Source organism: Lissotriton vulgaris, chromosome 3_1 (genome assembly GCF_964263255.1).
Source record: "Lissotriton vulgaris chromosome 3_1, aLisVul1.2, whole genome shotgun sequence".
NCBI lineage: Eukaryota > Metazoa > Chordata > Amphibia > Caudata > Salamandridae > Lissotriton > Lissotriton vulgaris.
This window is the reverse complement of record NC_141689.1, coordinates 698,576,177-698,596,292: the sequence shown is the minus strand read 5'-3', so window position 1 is coordinate 698,596,292 and position 20,116 is coordinate 698,576,177. Positions and strand designations below refer to the sequence as shown.

General features: G+C 47.9%; 1 protein-coding gene across 1 annotated transcript in view; it reads right to left on the bottom strand.

Annotated features, from left to right (window-relative positions):
- Positions 1 to 20,116, bottom strand: part of FER (FER tyrosine kinase) — a 1,097,899-nt gene that overhangs the window by 13,366 nt on the left and 1,064,417 nt on the right. The gene's annotated exons all lie outside the window — the stretch shown is intronic.

Sequence of the window (20,116 nt, the reverse complement as noted above, 5' to 3'; positions counted from 1 at the left end):
ACTCATTGTGTATGTCAAGGAATAATCTGATCTAGGAGATGGAAAGCCCCTGCAGAGTTGTGGCTAGCAAGCACTTTACTTGATTCGGGCAATAACACCAGCTGAACATCATGACTGATTTTCTGCACAATTTTCTATCTCTGGATGTGTCATAACGCAGGTCACAGATTAATTTATTTATAAAATCATAAACTATTACAACACTACATGACTTTAAGGCCAAAATTAAGTATCGGATGAGTGTTAACCATCTTGAACAGCAGTAAGAAGTTCAAGATCTTTTGCCCAGCCGACCTTGCTTGCAGGTACGGCTCCTCCGCAATGGCGTAGGAGTGTCGCCCCACTGCCTGGCTCAGAGTCAGCAAATGAAAAATAAAACTATGTTCTGGCATCGTTTTATGTTTCATTTGAAGCCAGCTTGTGCAGGGAGAGTTCGGAGCGGGGCAGGGTACAGAAGGAAAAGTGCTATCTGAACTCCCTAAGTGCGAATATGTTTTTGGCCGGCTGTCTCAGGCCGACCAAAACACACATGCACCCTTAGGTTTTTCCAGCCCGGCTGGCTGGAGAAACCCCACAGACTCCCTGACCTGAGCTGAGTGTCTTTTCAGCCAGCTCAGGTCAATCCCCACTCTCCCTGCAGGAGAGCATCACAGGGATTGGATGGGAGTCTGGGACGTGATGGCCCCAGTATCTACTGGGATGAGGAAGAGAAGAAAATGCACAACATGGGAGACGGCCGGCACCTTACGACAGGTTATAATTTTTTTTATATTCTAACATCCCAATGCATCCCCCTCATGCAATCCACCTCCTGCGTTCCCTACACACGCCCTACCACCCTTTGTTTTTTTGTGCTTGCCTGTTTTTGGACTTCTTATTTGGCCATCTTGGCTAGTCTTATAACCAGCTATGCCTACTTGAATATATAATTTAGGAATGAAAATTGGATCGGCCTTGTCGCTGGATCAGATGAAACTCTGTGATAAAGGCCGTATTTTCAACTGCACACACAGAATCTATACCCATTTAACTTTTCTTATAAAGTTACAAATTTCAAATGCTTTCCTTTCTGTACATCTTGACTACAGTAATGCTGTCTGTCTTGGTCTGCCAGGCTCCAACTCAAGTTACAAATCATCCAAAACTACGCAGCTAGCCTAGTGTAAAGAGTCGATTTAGCCCCACTCCAATGCTTTCCTGTGAAAGCTCTTATTTGGATTTTCATCAACATATTTTATGCATAATTTATTTTCCTCAACATTCATTGTTCTCAGTTCGCTTTTCAGTCTATAACAGCCCTTGCCACTTACTGAGATCAGAGGACAAATTTCTTCGTACTGTTTATAGATTTCGTCTTCAAACGTTTGGTGGACATGCCTTCTCAGTAGCTGCCACTATTAGGTGGAATTTTCTCTGTCTGTATCGCTTTGCAAATTTATGAAGGTGCTAAAATTGTGATTGTTCACGCACTCCTTTCTGGAATCAGTATTAATTCAGGAAAACTGCTCTTGTTGCTTGAGTGTGGTTCTCAGGACTATGATTCTCGTTCCGGGGTGAACTGAGAGCTTTACAAAATGGTAGTATGAAATTAAAGTTTATTACATCCTCAGAGTCTGATGTTTTAGCAATCCCAATGTGGCTGATCTTGGATTGCCTTGATTTGGTCTCCATTACACTGTCATAGACAGATAAAGCTATGAGATAATAAATTATGAGCCGCTGAAAATGATTTAAGGCTCCATATCCTTCATATAACTCGGGATTTTAAGAAATCTACCGCAAACTTCTTATCAATGGCTTCCACCTTTTTCAGAGCAGCCGCTGCAGCAACCAATGGCACATGAACGTCTAATGGACAAGTTACTTACCTTCGGTAACGCCTTAGCTGATAGAGACATGATCTAGCCGCAGGTTCTTTACCTCTGAATTTCCCAGGTGTCAGACTGGATCTAGGCGATTTTTCTTCGAGCTATACCTCTGCTTGCTGGTAGGTGGCGTCAGTCAGCTCCAAGTGGTGTTGTCATCCATGTCAGAATTGACATCGCATCACCAACATAGGTGCCACCTCGGCGTGCTAACGTCAGTTACTTTTCATGACTTTCCACGCAAGAAAAGCAAAGCCATGAAGACTCCAGGCATAGGTTTGTTTTTAAGAAACTTGGATTCTGAAAGGGAACATCCCGACCCTAGAAACTTGTCTGCAGCATGAGGAGGATGAGTGGGTTGGTAAGGAATCTGCGAGTAGATCATGCCTCTATCAAGAAATGGTTCTCTTCTGCACCGCCCAACCTTTCTTAAATCCAACGTACCCTACGAAGAGTTGGTTGCCTACCCGGAACTATTGAAACTAGATCAACATCGCTCTTTTTGGGACCAGACGGTCGAGTCGCTCCTCTCCTTAGGTGGATCTGGAGGAGCGTAGGAAGTGGGTAAGGTAACCGATTGTCCCACATGGAATGGAGTTATCACTTTTGGAAGGAAAGCCCTAGTGTAAAGTACCAATTTGTCAGGTAATATCGTCAGAAAGGGGGCTTGGACAATAAAGCCTGCAGCTTGCTCAACCTCACCCTCCTGGCAGATGTAATTGCTACTAAGAATGCTGTTTTGATGGTGAGCAGATGAAGGGGGCAATTATGCAGGGGCTCGAAAGGAGCACACATGAAGAAAGTGAGAACCAAGTGTCGGCTTAGATCCATTCCCAGATACATACGGGAGAACTCAATGACAGAGCCGCTAGCGCGGAACCTGATGGGACCTCTCCAACTCCATGAGGCCCGAAGGCACACAGGTGGGGTCAGGTCACCCAAAAATGAGGCGCATGGCCATAACATTCTCTAAGTTGGGAGGGGGTCGCTCTGGCTCCCTGACAATCGGGGCGGCGTGGAGCCGTCCCAGGCACAGGTACAGTAGAACTTGAATGCCGACGGACAGGGAGAAGTCAAAGCACGATTGACTTCTTGTGTTTTTGGTGCCTCCTACCTAAATGTCCAGACAATTTCGAGGGAGACTAAGACGACTGGAGGCTCCTGAGCGCTACCGGGGCCCTCCTCTCAACTGGGACCGTGACCTCCAAGTAGTCAAGTGATGTGGTGTCGCCTGCCGGGCCGCAAGCAGCTTAAGGACCGCTCCCTCAAAGCCTTCCAGGTCACAGTAGAGACAAACCAAATGCGGGTTCGTCACCAACATGATGCAATAACAGGCGCTGCATGGCTTGAAACCCAAAGTCTTTCTAGACATGGGAAACCCTATACACCAAAAAAGTGGTGAACAAAAAGTTGAAAAAATCCTCTCAAAAAGTGACACACAGATGCTCGACTGGTGCTGAAAGAAAGGAACTGCGTCAAGGTGCCCCCTATAAAGGTGACACTGACGTTACTTGTGGCAGGAGGGCGCTGACATCATGAGGGACTGACCAACGTCACCTACCGGCGCGCAGGGGTACTGCGTAAAAAGAAAAATCTTCTGGATCTAGTCTGACACCTTGGAAATTCAAAGGTAAGAAATCTGCGGCTAGATGTCTCTATAAGATACCTTATTCAATATTACCATCAGCAGATGTTGAACGTAACTACCTTCAACCCAAGGAGTGTTGCCATTATCAGTCCTTTATTTGAGGATCGATCACTAAGTGCTGTTTCTGTCTCTTCCTTGTCACAAGAAATACTTACCTCCTTATTGAAATCCCCTGAAAATTTTAATTAATAGCTTAAGAGTTGGTCTGGAAAACAAAATGAATCACTTCTATATGGGTTTAGCAATAATATTTGCTAGTTTAGATAGGTCTCCACAAAAATCATCAGCATCATCTGTATTTAGTCGACTACTGACATTTTAAAAAGAGTTTGTACAGCTATGCCTTTCTAAAAAACACCCACTTTGAAGTTATTCACCTTTCTTTTTAATGTCTCTTCTAAACATCTACTGGATTTCTTGTACTGCAAGCTTGGTTAATTTCTTTTGCTGTTAGCGAAACCATGAAGAAAAGCATGAAGTCAGCCCATTTCTTTTTCTGGAATGACAGAGTGACAGGCCTTTCTCCCATATCAGCACTATGCCTTTAATATTGCTATACAATGTAGTGTGTAAGAATGAAGTGGAAACAGTAGATGGCTTCATCTACATATGAATCAGTACATGATAAGAATATGAACAACTTCTATAATATAAATGCCTGTGAATATGCTGTCCACATGTTTAATAGTCACATTTTAAACTTCTGGATTACTAGATCACCAGATCCACATTTGGAAAGTTCCTGATAAACTATTGGCACCTAGATGTCTTGGATTCTGTCTGTTTTCTGTTCACCAACAAGATATTTAAGACTTGTCCAGCAGAACAAACAATGGCAGGATAAGGAACCCTTGCTAACAAGCCTCAATAGACTGATCAATGTGGTCATTGTAGCATCCTGAGCCAATGTTGTTCTGTCAGACTGTTATCCAAATTAGAGACATACTTCTTGTCCCATGTCCAATGGTATAGCTTAAGGAGGGTGATTGGGGTGTGATAACCCCACCACTGAATTGCATTCTTGGTTTGGTAGTTGGGTCTGAGAGCCCCGAGTTAGGTCTTCCAACTCTGTATCGGTTTTTCTTTCCGTGAGCTAAGAAAGAAAGACAAAACTGTGACCCCCGATGTAAATAGGAGCGAGAGAGAGAGACATCCATCCATCTGCTGGCTGAATTAAAAAATGTGAAATCAGATAACATGGACTCAATACTTGCTTCTCTGCATGTTCAAACTGTGTGATCATAGTGTGGAAGTCTGGCTCAGAGGCGCAACTAAAGCCAAATTTCAGGCGAGTGTGGGGCTGATAAAAATTTCAGGGGTGGGCTAATTCTTCCAGTCATAGGCAGAGTGGAGATGCAGGGCCTCTATGACAGGGTGAAAAAACAATAAAGCCTTGTTAACAAGTCAATGGTCTTTTAAACACCTGTTAAGTACTTGGGTGTGTCTGACAGCTCAAAAACCGTCTTTGTGTGTGCCGGGAAACTGTCTCAGCCTGGACTGACACACATGACAGGGGGGGGGGGTACCCTGAAGCCTGTTGAACCCAATGGGCGTTGCGTGCCATGTGTCCACCTATGGGGAGGCAATGTGCACTTAGTCCAGGCAACCCTTAGTGATACTGTTTAGGTCCTTGAAAACCAGAGCTCTCAAGGGGTAGCTGTGGAGAGCAGCTAAGGCATATCCAGCAGGGTGTAAAGCAATTGCATTTACCACTGTAAGTGGTAAATAAGCTTTCACCACACAAGAAATAGCCACACCAGGTGAGTATAAAAATACTTTATATATATATATTACTACACACTAGACACTAACTTGGTATACCTCCTACCCGGAGATATCAATTACACACAAGAAATACCTTAAACAGAGGTAAGTAGCATAGAAAAACACATAGGACCCGACCGGGGAGCCAAACCATATACTAAAATAGTGATGTGAACGGGACACGCCCCCTACCTCGCCTAGTCCGCCATTTCCCTCAAGGTCCCGGACATCACCAACCGATCCTCCGGCCTCTCAAGCAACCCGGACTCCACCCTTCTCTCCTTCTTTGCAGGACCCAATCACGACAAGCGGAAAACCGGAAGGACTCCCGAGTAACCCCGGAAGTCCCTCCCCCTACTCGGAGCCGGAACACGGAAAAGCCGGAAGCGAGGACGGCAGTTTGTTCAAGGAGTTGGAGACGGCTTGCGGTGAACCTGAGAAGAAAGTTGGTGAAGACGAGGAAGACGAATTCTGGAGCGAGGACTGGTGGAGGACGCTGGATAGCGGCCACAACTCACGAGAGAGTGGCGGCGGGGCACATGAGTAACAAACCCCTTGTATATTTAAGAGTGTAAATAGCCGTAGCTTAAACAGTCACGATCGCACGCTTTGCACTTACCACTGTATATATTGTATAGTACCCGTTCCGTCACGGACGCCACTGTACAGACTCCCCGCACTTGTTCATGCCAGCATCAACCCCTTTTTTACCCTGCTACTCTTCTTCCTTTTCTTTTTGACCCGTTCCATACCCTCCTCACGGTCCGTTCATATCCCTCACACCTGGTGACGGTAGTCGGTATCAAGCTAACTAACAGCAGTCGAACTAACGGCCCTTTCTCTTTCTCTCCTTCCCATACCTCCGAGGAACCATCATCCCGGTGACCGGCCAACTGGACCTGCTGGACAAACCCCAACCGATGTCCGCCCACGAACCAGCCCTTCCGAGGAACCACTGTGACGACTTACGACCAAGCATCGCCCCGGAGCTACCCCTGTCCCTTTTTCTCTCACAAATTGTTGAAACCTCCGTACACTAAGAATAAAAACTGGCTCAGAGATAGCCCGCTATTTATGGCCTCCACGCCTGTTATTTCGGTCCGCACACACCCCACGATCACAGGTGGTGTCAGAAGTGGGATCGTCCGGAAGCATGGAGGCCGCTGTAAAGAAACTGGCGGAGACCCAGGAGCAGCTGGGAAAGATGATGGAGCAGTTTCTCAAGACCACCGAGGACGACCGAGGACAGTTACACGATGTATTGAAAGGCCAAGGGGCAGCCCAGGATCAAGCTATGGACAAACTCACCGACGTAGTAGGCCAACAAAGACCTGTCGCATCACTTCCCTCGGTGGTTCTCCAAAAGTATGTACCCGGAGAAGACCCGGACTTCTTTACTAATTTCGAGCGTTTGGCCCAAGCTGCTGCCTGGCCCCCTAATCGTTGGGGTCACTATATGGGTCCACTGCTAACCGGCGAGTTACAAGCAGTGTACCAACAGGCCAACATCCAGGGACAAACCCCTTACGCTGACATCAAAACTTGCATTTTGGAACGTCTAGGCATAGACGACGAAACCTACAGGTTGAGGCTATGCCAGGCCAGAGAAGGGCCTCAAGAAACCCCTAGGGCTTTATCTTTAAGGATCAAGGACTTGGCCGATCGTTGGCTACGATCCGCCACTGCCATAAAGGAGGAAATCCTCTCTAAAATCTACCTGGAGCAGTTTCTGGCGTCCCTGCATCCTGCCACACAAAAGTGGGTTCGCCAACACGCCCGTCTTACCCTGGAGAACGCAATAGAGATCGCCAGCGCCTACAGCCGAGCACAAGAATTTCAGAAAACGAAAGACGAGCAGTCACACCGTCCACAGCCCCATAACTCGACCCGAGCCCCGAGACCTCCCCTACCAAAGAAACCGGATCCAGTTCCGATACTCCCTTATCCCGTTACTCCCCGAGCACCTCCCCCCGGACCTCAATGCTACCACTGTGGGGGTTATGGGCACATCGCCCGAGTGTGCCCTCAGAAAGAAGAACCAATGGAGGTGGGTCTCGCTCTGAACTTTCTGTGTCTCACTGCCGACTCTAGTCCTCCCAGATTTCACTGCCCGGTGAAGATCGACGGACACCCGGTCCTAGCCCTTGCTGACACGGGCTGTAGACAAAGCGTACTCCGACCCCAGGAGTTCCCAAAACCCGCGGGACCGGTGACCGGTACAGTAGCCATTCAGTGTGTACATGGTGACACAAAACTGTATCTTACCGCCCGGGTAAGGGTTCAACACCCTACAGATCAAGGAAGCACACTAACCGTTGGCCTCATACCCAACCTACCAGAACAGGCAATACTGGGCAGTGACTACTCAGGACTTCCCAGTCCTCTCCATGATACCACCGAGTCCTTAGAAAAATGGTGGTCGGATGCCCCATTTCCCCACGGCCAACCATCCCCAGAAACACCAGTCAGACCTCATAAATCAAAAAGTCAAAAGAAGAAAGAAAAGAGAAGCTACGCAACAGTTTGTCCTGTTCGAGTAGAAGAACACCCCTGGGAAACCAACAGGGAATTCCGTGCTGCACAACAGGAAGATCCAGTCCTACAGGATGCATGGGGGCGGGCCCTGGACAATGAAGACCAGCTACAAGTAGGTCCCTATTTCTTTAAAAAGAACGGCCTTTTGTACAGAAAAGGGGGGCACAACAAACACCACAGTTGATAATCTCAGGGCCCTTCCGTGATAAGGTGTTGTTTCTTGCCCACAGTCATTAGCTGGGGGGTCACTTTAGCGACGAGAAGACAGGGCAGGCAATTCTGGAAAAGTTTTATTGGCCAGGCGTCTACCAGCAAATAGAACAGTATTGTCGGGCATGCCCGATATGCCAAAAGAATAGTAGATACCGACGCCCCAGAGTACCTCTGCAACCCCTACCCGTTATTGATATACCCTTCAGCAGGGTAGGGATGGACATTATAGGCCCCCTCTTGCCCTCCAGAAGCAGGTGTCGATATGCTTTGGTCTTGGTCGACTACGCCACTCGTTTTCCTGAAGCCGTCCCTTTACGACAACCCACAGCTCAGAACATAGCCAAAGCCCTGATATCGATCTTCTCTAGGGTAGGTTTTCCTGGAGAAATCCTAACAGACCAGGGGACCCCCTTTGTGTCCGCCCTCATGAGGCAGGTGTGTTCCCAACTAGGCTTTAAACAAATAAGGACCTCCGCTTACCACCCCCAAACGGATGGGCTTGTTGAGCGCTACAACGCCACCCTAAAAACCACCTTGAAAAAACTTGCTAGCCCTTGAGAGTAGGAGGTGGGAAGAAATGCTACCCCTGGCCCTGTTTGCGATCCGGTGCAAGGTGCAAAGCAGCACAGGATATTCGCCTTATGAGCTCTCATACGGGCGACCCCCACAAACCCTGCTAGATATGGCCAAAGAAGCTTGGGAGGCTGAACCAGACAGAACTAGACCCCTCCCCGAGTATGTGGAGAACCTCAAGACCCATTTGGGTCAAATACGGGACATTGTGAGGCAGAATCTGGTAACCGCACAAGCAAACTAGAAACAGCAGTATGATAAAGGTACAAAACCACAGTCTTTTCTCCCAGGAGACCTGGTTCTTCTCCTAATGCCATCCTCAGACCACAAATTACTAGGTCAATGGCAGGGTCCTGTCTCTGTCCTTCGACAAGTAACGCCGGTTACCTATGAGGTAGAAACAGACCCTAACCGGTATACATCCCAGATTTACCATGTAAATCTACTTAAAAAATGGGTAGGTCCTCGTCCCGTACTGTCCAGCACAAAACCTGAGATGGTTCTGTCGTATGAGATCTGTATGGATCAGGATTTGACAGATAAGCAGAGACAAGAGCTCCGTAAATCCCTGAGGCCGCTGCAACAGTTGCTTTCCTCATACCCTGGCCGTACCTCTGTTATTGAACATGCCATCATAACAGAACCCGGGAAAACTGTACGACAACGACCCTATCGGGTTCCCGAGGCCCGCAGAGCTGTCATCAAGGAAGAGATAGACCAGCTGTTGCGTCTGGGGGTCATAGAACCGTTTATCAGTAGCTGGAACTCGCCCATAGTGGTAGTCCCAAAACCTGACAGGTCGATCAGGTTTTGTATCGACTTTCGAGAGGTGAATAAGATCTCATCCTTTGATACATAACCCCTGCCTCGTGTTGACGAGATGATCGAACGCATAGGGAAGGCCAAATATATCAGTACGCTTGACCTCTGTAAGGGTTATTGGCAGATCCCATTAAGAGATGAGGACAAAAAGAAAACCGCATTTTCCACCCCGATGGTCTATATCAATTCACCATGATGCCTTTCGACCTTCACGGTACTCCCGCTACTTTCCAGAGGCCATGAATCATGTGTTACGGCCTCATTCCCAATATGCAGGCGCTTATTTGGATGACATAATCATCTACAGTGACGATTGGGGTCAACACCTGCATCATCTACAAGAGGTCGTCTCCTCCCTGGGTTTTTATGGATTCACCATTAACCCCGCAAAAACAACTCTAGCTGCCCAAACAGTCAAGTACCTGGGTTATCTTTTAGGCGAGGGTGTTATCCGACCCCAGAACAAGAAAATCACCGCCATACAGGCAATCCCCTTTCCACAAACAAGAAAAGAACTCCGAGCATTTCTAGGACTCCTGGGGTATTATAGGAGATTCATCCCTAACTTTTCGCAGAATGCAGTACCCCTAACTGATCTTTTGAAAAAGTCTATGAAGACTGAAGACGCTCTGAAACACCCTGACTCCTGTATGCTACAAGCATTTCACCAACTGAAGCAGTCCCTGATGTCTGGTCCTGTGCTCATCAGTCCAGACTATTCCCTACCCTTTATCCTTCAGACTGATGCTTCAGAACAGGGTCTGGGAGCTGTTCTGTCACATAAGGGCCACAACGGCGGGGAACGGCCCATACTTTTCCTGAGCAGGAAGTTATTCCCTAGGGAGATGTACTACGCCGTAGTAGAAAAAGAGGCCCTGGCCATCAAATGGGCAGTTGAAAGCCTCCGATACCACCTGGAGGGGCGAGCATTTGTCTTGTATACCAACCACGCCCCGCTGGAATGGATGGCCCGCAACAAGGGACACAACGATCGCGTCTTTCGTTGGTTTTTGTCCCTACAACCCTATAGGTTCAAGACTTTGCATAGAAAAGGTGTTGATCAGGGAAATGCCGACTACCTCTCCCGATATCCCCCCCCCCCCTCCAACCAGATCAAGAAGGACAGCTAGGGGAAGGGAATGTGAACGGGACACGCCCCCTACTCGTCTAGTCCGCCATTTCCCTCAAGGTCCCGGACATCACCAACCGATCCTCCGGCCTCTCAAGCAACCCGGACTCCACCCTTCTCTCCTTCTTTGCAGGACCCAATCACGACAAACGGAAAACCAGAAGGACTCCCAAGTAACCCCGGAAGTCCCTCCCCCTACTCGGAGCCGGAACACGGAAAAGCCGGAAGCGAGGACGGCAGTTTGTTCAAGGAGTTGGACTCGTGGCAGGAGACGGCTTGCGGTGAACCTGAGAAGAAAGTTGGTGAAGACGAGGAAGTCTGGAGCGATGACTGGTGGAGTCCGGTGGAGGACGCTGGAGAGCGGCCGCAACTCATGGGAGAGTTGCGGCGGGGCACGTGAGTAACAAACCCTCTGTATATTTAAGAGTGTAAATAGCCGTAGCTTAAACAGTCACGGTCACACGCTTTGCACTTACCACTGTATATATTGTATAGTACCCGTTCCGTCACGGATGCCACTGTACAGACTCCCCGCACTTGTTCATGCCAGCATCAACCCCTTTTTTACCCTGCTACTCTTCTTCCTTTCCCTTTTGACCCGTTCCCTACCCTCCTCACGGTCCGTTCATATCCCTCACACCTGGTGACGGTAGTCCGTATCAAGCTAACTTACAACAGTCGAACTAACGGCCCTTTCTCTTTCTCTCCTTCCCATACCTCTGAGGAACCATCATCCCGGTGACCGGCCAACTGGACCTGCTGGACGAACCCCAACCAACGTCAGCCCAAGAACCAGCCCTTCTGAGGAACCACTAATACGACTTACGCCCAAGCATCGCCCCGGAGCTACCCCTGTCCCTTTTTCTCTCACGAACTGTTGAAACCTCTGTACACTAAGAATAAAAACTGGCTCAGAGATAGCCCACTATATACGGCCTCCACGCCTGTTATTCCGGTCAGCACACACCCCACGATCACAAGTAGTATGTGGGGTAAGTATGAAAACAGGACTAGTACCGAAAGATGGAGTAGTCTAGGGGAAACACAGAACCACCCAAGGTGAGTAGCCAGGTACGCCCAGTGCAGAGTGGTTACACCGGGTCAAACATCCACAGGGTAAGTCACTGTTGGAATTTTACAGTTCTATGACCCTTCCCAAAGGACCTCGAAGGAACCACTTGGATCAAGGAAGGCTGGATAACCACCCCACCCGTGGATATCCCAGGAACCAAGATACCTACACCAGGGAGCCATGTTATGGATGCTGAGCATTTTCCTTGTTTGCACCGGGCCTACTTTCAATATGGTGAAGGCGCTGTCCCCAGGTGAGCCTCAAACTCGTGCTGCCCCCAGGGCAGCGCATTCATGAGAAACACGAAGCAGCTACTTTAAAGTCGCACTGTATTTTCATAGTGTAGGCAGCAACCCACCTGCACTTTTGAAGAAGATTAGAAATCCCCTTGCAGGCGGGTGCTGTCACTGTAAAACGATTACTGGGAGATCCATGGGGTCCCCCTTTTCCCTCCGCTAGAGGACTGCAACCAGGGAGCTTTCCAAAATATGTCCAACACAGGTTGATGACTGCAGGAAGGTAAGTGATTTACAGGACCACCAACAAGCTTCGGCAAGCACAAACAATGGTGCAAGCGCAAGCAACGGTTTGTTAGAGAAGATGCTGTGTTGCAGGCCAGCAAGGCCAGCAAGGGTAAGTCAGCACGCAGGAGAGCCAGCAGGAATCGATGAAACCCCCTCGAAGAACACTCTGGTAGCAGGCACAGGGAGTCGCAAGGAACCTTTAACAGCACACAGGAGATGAAGGTCCACGATTCAGAGGATGCAGACCGGATGTCGTTCTTGGGAGTTGTGCGGTGCTGGAGCTTCTTGGAGCTTGAATATGTTTCATGGATAGAGCCAACAAGCCTTGGGAACAACAAACAGACGCAGTGCACAGGGAGACAGTTCACGTCGGCTAGAGAGGGATTACAGTCCCCCAACCTTGCACAAAGACTGGCCAGGCCTCTGGAGAACCAACAAACCAGCACTTGTGCTGCAGAGCTGGAAGATGTCCGGGGGACAATAGGATCAACAAACCAGTCATCGTCGTAGAAGTGCCTGTGGATGCTGGGAAATGACATCCAAGGGAGATTCTGCCTAGCTGAGTCCTTGGTGACTCGGTGCATGTACGGCTACAGAGTAGCAGAACTTGAAGCAGAGGAACACAGATGCAGCAGGAATCTTTCCATCGGAGGCGTCTTGTCTTTGGTCCTGGCACAAAGAACAGCAAAGAGTTCCAGTGGCCACCAATAGAAGAGTCTTTGGATAGCATTCAGATGACAGGCAGTCAGGTCAAGAAGCTGTTGTCGGGCCAAATCAAGGACCCATCTTCAGGGGAGCCCTGAAGTAACCCTAAAAAGGGGAAGGACCTCATCTATGGTGACCCGCCTATCAGAGGGAGTCAGGGACCGTACTCAGCTGTCCTAGCCAGTCAGATGCTCCCAGGGGCCAAGATTCAACATGGCAGAATCAAGTGGCCAACTGTGAGAGCTCTGGGCACCTCCGTAGGGAGGAGCTAGACAGGGGGAGGACACTCCCCTGTCCTTTGTGTGGTTCCCACCAGAGCAGAAGCCAAGGCGTCCTAAACAATACAAAACTGGTTTATGCATGGAGGACACCAAATGAGCCCTTCAATGCCGGCTGGTGGTGGGGCACTTGGAAGCATTCCCACCCTACCCAATTCTAAAGGAGAGGTGGTCACACCTTTCCTTCGGAGGAAACCCTTTGTTCAGCTTCCTCTGCCTGAGTTAAGCTCATAGGCACGGGGGCAGAACACTGTCTAAGGACAGCAGCAGCGAGGGCTGCCAGTCAGAAACTGTAAGGCTACACAAATAGGTATTGGGGGTCCTCTAAGGAGCCCTCCCCTCCATGTTTGGTATCATGCAACTAGCACTGGAATCTGTGTTGTTGCAAGATTCCAACATGTTTAATACCAAACATGTCCAGGTTCAGGGCAGCCATTATGTCGGTGAACATCTCAACTTGCCAGTGTCCACTGCACAGCTCACAATAGTTGTCCCATACATACAAAGCCCAGAAATTGGAGTCCAGGGTTGGTAGCGGTACCTCTGCTCATGCAGGGGTACCTACACACTTAGAACTATGCACTCTGCCCTTGGACTGAAGGGCCTACCTTACGTATGGCTTATAGGTTAAAAGGGCAGTAACGGGGAGGGAAACCTTATATCCCAAGTGAAAGGTGCAAGCACTATTTCACGCAGACTGCACTGGCAGCTCTTCAGAAACAGTTTGCACAGGCTTCTAAGGGTGTCATAATACATGTTGCGGCTAATGGGAGACCACGGGTGTACCAATGCCTTGGGTACCTAAGTACCATATACTAGGGACTTACAATGGTACCCAGTATGCCAATTGTGAGCTACACAGTACTTAGCAGATAATTTAGAGGAGAGCGCACTGCCACTGGGCTCCTGGTTAGCAGGATCCCAGTGAAATACAGTCAAAACACACTGACACCAGGCAAAAAGTGGGGGTATTTATGCCAGAAAGATCCTACTTTCCTACACATAGGCACATATTTTATTTCACAGAGCCTTCTTTTTCTTTATGATCTCCTCTGTAGCCATAGTAGAAGGAGAAAATATACCGGTATGTGGGGAGGTATCCAGACCACTGGCCTCACCCAATACCTCATACCAGTTCATTTCGTCATGAGGCAGCCCATCTAAAGGGTCCAGCGACACCTCCCAATCTTCTCCCAATACTAGTCTTCCAGAATAAGGCTCAAGAAACTACCTAGGATCTGTTGGTCCTGTTGGTGCCATAATCGTCGCAAATCAATGCCGTTCCAATTCAGTCGTTGGCTGGGGCCGCCAAAGGGCGCCAGGAGCATGGGCGGCAGGATTGGCGTTGGGGAAGGTCACAGTAGTACGACAGATGCCGGTCCGGATCCATCACAGGGGTTGGGTAGACGGGACGGCGGTAGGGGTTGGGTTTCAATCGACGCCGGCACGGAACCAGATGGGCCCCCTCTGACCCCGCGGGGCCCTGAGGTGCACCAGAGGGGTCAGACCACTCATAAATGAGGCGCATGGCAATATATAACTCGTTAAGGAGAATGAGGCCTTGAATGTCAACGTTCCTCCGTCGCATTGACTGACGGATGGGGAGAAATCAAAGCACGCTTAGACTTCTTGTCTTTTTTTGTGCCTCTTACCCGAGTGCCCTGACGATCTGGAGTGGGAAGAACAGGACTTGAGACTCTTGAAGCGGTGCGGGGACCTTCCTCTGAACCAGGAGTGTGATCTGAGAGTCGGGTATGGTGTTGACTGCCAGGCCACCAGGAGCTTCAGGGACCTCTCACCCAAAGCCTTTGGCGCCATGGCCAGGCAGTTGGAGGACGACTTGGAGCCGTGGTCGTACTCCAGACACCATGAGCAGACCAAACATGGGTCCGTCACCGACATGATGCGATGACAGGCGCCGCACAACTTGAACCCCGAAATCTTCCTAGAGTCCTAGAGGATATTCCTACACACCAAAAAGGGGTTGACAAAAGTTTTTTTAAAAAACTGTCAAAAAGTGACAGAGGGTAGCACTCCTTATGGATCAGCACTGGACTGGCGCGGAAAGGAAAGAACTGACATCAGTGCACTGAGGTGGTGGCTATATAGTTGACGCAAATGTCACTTCCAGTGCAGACGACGGTGTCACACTGAGCTGACCGACACCACCTCATTAATGAAGGATAAAGGATAACACTGCTACAGTACAAGCTAAACCTAGTGAGGAGAATTGTGTGTAACCGACACAACAGAGTGCTCCTAAGTCTTATGTCATTCCATTCTGAGCCATGTGTCTGCCTTTGCCCTTAAAGAAGAGCATATAATGATTCACCGGGTTACGCCCATATCCTTTTGGTGCCTGAGCCAGAAAAGTCTGCATCATATTCCAAATGCCAGCAGTCTTCCGAGGAGAAGGAAAACCCTTCTTACAGATTGTGTCTTTTACTGCTATTATGAAGGTTAATATTTGTGTGTGAATGAGATTAGTCTTCTAGGCATTGATAACAAAGCCCTTTTCATGGCATGCTGAAGATGATGTTCTGTGCACAGGCAGGGTGCCCCACCTTCACCAGACAATTTTACAAGTATAGAAAAACAAAGACTCCTTCTACACCCACAGCCCCCTCCACCACCAGAAGCGAGTGGTTCCAAAGGGGACGGGGGCATTAAAAACGACTGGAGGCAGCAAAGCAAGTAGACGATGGCGGGGACTGGAACAGCTGATAATAGCATCCACTGAACCCATACCTCACTCAAAAGGAGCAGTACATTTTTTGGAGTGCTTGGATCATCTAAGAAGGCCGACTTTTGTGCCCTGGAGTGGTCCTGAAATTTTCAGTAATGATGCCAATTCAATTCAATTCAATTCAGTGATTTATATAGCGCGCTACATACCCAGAGGGTCTCAAGGCGCTTGGAGAAGGGTGGGGAGTTACTTGTCGAATATCCAGGTTTTAAGTTGCTTTCTGAATGCTAGGTGGTTCTGAGTGAGGCGAAGGTGAGTGGGAAGTGAGTTCCAGGTTTTAGCCGCCAGGTAGGAGAAGGATCTTCCTCCCATGGTGGTTTTGTTGATGCGAGGTACAGCAGCAAGGGCTTGGTGGGAGTTGGCGGGAGGGGGTGTAGCAGGAAAGTCGTGTGTTGAGGCATTCGGGTCCAAGTTCGTAAAGTGCTTTGTGTGCGTGGGTTAGAAGGCGGAATGTTATCCTCTTATTGATGGGGAGCCAGTGGAGGTTTTTCAGGGGACCAGAAATGTGATCTTTACGCGGAATGTCTAGAATGAGTCTGGCTGATGCGTTCTGGATGCGTTGGAGTTTTTTCTGAAGTTTTGCGGTGGTACCGGCGTATAGGGTGTTTCCGTAGTCCAGGCGGCTTGTAACCAGTGCGTGGGTGGCCGTTTTTCTGATTTCAGTGGGGATCCAGCGAAATGTTTTTTGAGCATGCGAAGAATGTTGAAGCAATATGATGAAACTGCGTTTATTTGTCTGGTCATCGAGAGTGAGGAGTCCAGAATGATGCCCAGGTTTCGTGTCTGGTCTGTTGGGATGGGTGCTTTTCCAAGGGATTCTGGCCACCACGAGTCGTCCCAGGCGGAGGGGGAGGTACCTAAGATAAGGACTTCTGTTTTGTCGGAATTCAGTTTCAGACGGCTGTGCTTCATCCATTCGGCTACTTCTCTCATTCCTTTATGTAGGTTGGTTTTGGCGGTGTTAGCGTCTTTGGTGAGTGAGAGGATCAGTTGGGTGTCATCAGCGTAGGAGATGATGTTCAGGTCGTGTTGACATGCGATGGCCGCGAGGGGGCTCATGTATACGTTGAAGAGGGTGGGGCTGAGTGAGGATCCTTGTGGCACGCCGCAGATGACTTCAGTGGCTTCTGATTCGAATGGTGGGAGGCGGACTCTCTGAGTTCTTTCGGCAAGGAACGAGGTGATCCACTCCAGTGCTTTTCCTTGAATTCCGATGTTACTGAGGCGTTGTAACAGGGTGCTATGACCGACTGTGTCGAAGGCTGCGGAGAGGTCGAGGAGGATGAGGGCGAACTGAGCCAGAACTGCTTTGCCAGGCAGGCCAGGCTCCAAAAGCGTGCTGAGGCTCAGCTACTTTTCAATTGTTCCAGTGAGGAGTTTGCCTTCTCTCTGAAGAGTCAATCGCTATCAAAGGGTTTTTTCATGTGGCCAAAGGGCTGCTAACAGTTAATTTTGCCAGGTGCCACAGAGCATGGATGTACCTGCCTTGAAGGCATGTGGCTTTCTTAGTATGAAGAGCTATGCTCCTAGAGGACAAAATGTTGGTCCCTAGGGTCTGTCTATTCTTAGACTCTTGATATGGCTGGGCCACAGATAATTAGACTGCTGGACATTAGCGAGGAGTCTTTCAGGCAACCAACACAGGCTCTAAGAGTGGCTTATTAAAGTGCAACAGAAGTTTTTATACTGCAGAGGACTGTTGTAGGAATTTTGGCATAATGTTAGATTTAGTATCGGTGATATGCAAGGTTAATTCCACTGCCTTGGCTGCTTCTCATGCTAAGGATGTGAAAACAGAGGCTGTTAAGGAGGCTCAGTACGGAAGAGGATGTGCTATTCTGGAGATGTGATGAGGTCGCCTGCATTTTGGAAGTCTATGTGGAGGTCAGTATCGGAACAGTAAGAAGGAAGGAGGTTATCAACATTAGAGTCATTATCATCCAATTAGAAGGTAACAGTAGTGTTAAGGAAAAAGAACTCCAGGAACAGGTATGGGCAGATCTGGAACAGGCAGCAGACACTGGTGACTGTAACCTGTTCTGGAAAACTGTTAATTCCGCTTTCCTCAGAGATAATAACTATGTCAACCATGGAGGCCTCAGTTTCGTCAGAGGCTTGGATTAAATACTTTTGGGGTACCTTTAATCCAAATATTGTTGATATTGATGTGGCCCAGGGTCCCCCTAACATAAACTTTGAAACTCTGAAGCCTATAACCATGGAGAAAGTTTGTGTAGCTTGAAAGGACAGAGCCCCTGAGAAAGCCACTGTACCAGTCGGGTCCCTGTCGACGCTTTCAAATCTCACACACCATTGTCGGTTACAATATTAACCCAAATGTGTAATGCAGCAGTCTATGTTTATAAGTAAAGAGTGCCTCAGTGATGTAATTAAGCAGGAACTTGCTCCTCTATATACTCGCTCAGATGCTATGGAGTCGCATTTTATGGTAATACATGGTAAGTCTGGAAAAAAACAGTGGGCTGGTAACACGACTGATGTGATCTCTAGATTGGCACATGCGATTCTAGGGTGCCACTCGTAATAGCTTGAGATAGAGTACAACAGGGAATACTAGCAGGGAGACAAATTTCACAAGCCCCCCTAGTCCCTCCGACACTTAACCAACCTTTAGTTCCAAATAACAAAAATAAATGACAACTCAGGTCCACAAGGATAAATACATGAAAAAACACAATGCCCTTCTAAGGGTTTTCCACAACTACCCCCAGAATATATCCCTTATATCTTTATATTGAAAAATGTTCGGGTGCTATTAAATCAAAGTAGTGAGGATCACCTAGCACTGAAAAATAAGTCCGTAAATCGGCTGAAATCAAACTCTGTTTGGGGTGGGTTAGTGGTGCATGTAAGGTGGGCTGCATGGTTGGGAGTTCACCCAAAAGAGACAGCAGAGGATTGCATCAAAGTAAATATTAGCAGTCCACACATTGCTAAACTACTATGGCAGCATTTAGCACATAAGAACACTGCCAATTTTAAATTTACTATGACTATTGATGCAGTTTTTAGTTTTGGTAGTAAACCTATCAAAGCAATCATGAAATTATACAAAAGCAAATGACTTCCAGTTCTGCTGTATCGGTTGTTCTGAAAGCGCAACAGACACACCTACTTTTGCAGTCCGCAGGTCTTCCTCTGACTCTACTGATAAGTTGAGAGTTGCAGCAGAGAAAGCTGCTACTTGAGTGCTGTTTTCTTTGTTGCTGGTTTTAGCCACGCAACATGGATTTGTAATTCTGGGCTTGCTTTCTTTAGTTTGTGAAGCTTGTTTTATGCGCAGGGCTGACCTGCTCATAAAACAAGCTGAAAGTACTGTAGAAACACATCCCAGAAACAAAAAACGATATTGTAAGGCTATGTTTTGTGCTATTTTGATAATACAGGCACTTTAAATAAACAAGCATTGACAAAGCCAATAGGTCTAATTTATTAGATATATTGACATTAGCAATGATTTTTTGCATCCTGTGTATGAAGAATAGCTCAAATAATAATAAAAAAAACTTACTATGACATGGCAGTCTCATCATTGTGTTGGCACGAGCTAACATGATGCTTGCGCCTACAAAATGAGGTGAGCATTTTTTTCTTTTTCTTTACAAATCCAAGATGGACTAGTAAATAAAAGGTGCATGACATGCATTTTTTTGTTATTGCACTAATGTTCTTTATGGAACAGGGCTAATATGGCTTAAAAAAAAAAACAAGCAAACGGGGGAGTGAGTTGGGGATGGGGGGTGGCACTGCATAGATGCGGCCCTCAGGCACAACCATACAGTACTTTATGGCCCGAGAAAATTTTTGAGTACCCATGTACTATATGGATCCCCAGTTTGGGGTAGGACAAACTGTAACTTGCTACAGCTACAGGAGAACATCTTCTTATGTAGGCTCCTGGATGTACCAAGTTTGACCTCTTCCTATATGGTACATAAATAACTTGACATCACGTACATGGAAGATGCCGTGAACCTTAACATACTGACTAGGTGGCATAGTATTTGGTCGAAAGAAGGTACTATGTTCACTAGGGACATCATAAGGGATTGCTGGGACTCGACCATCATGAAAAAATACCATTGCTCCAGCATATAATGATCTATTATAATATTTGGAGGAAAGCCTTGCGATTTAAGAGCCACACAACATTTTACAATTTAGTAAAATGAAAATAAGATCACTTTTAGTGGGGAACAGGGAGGCCACCGGAGAGTTCCA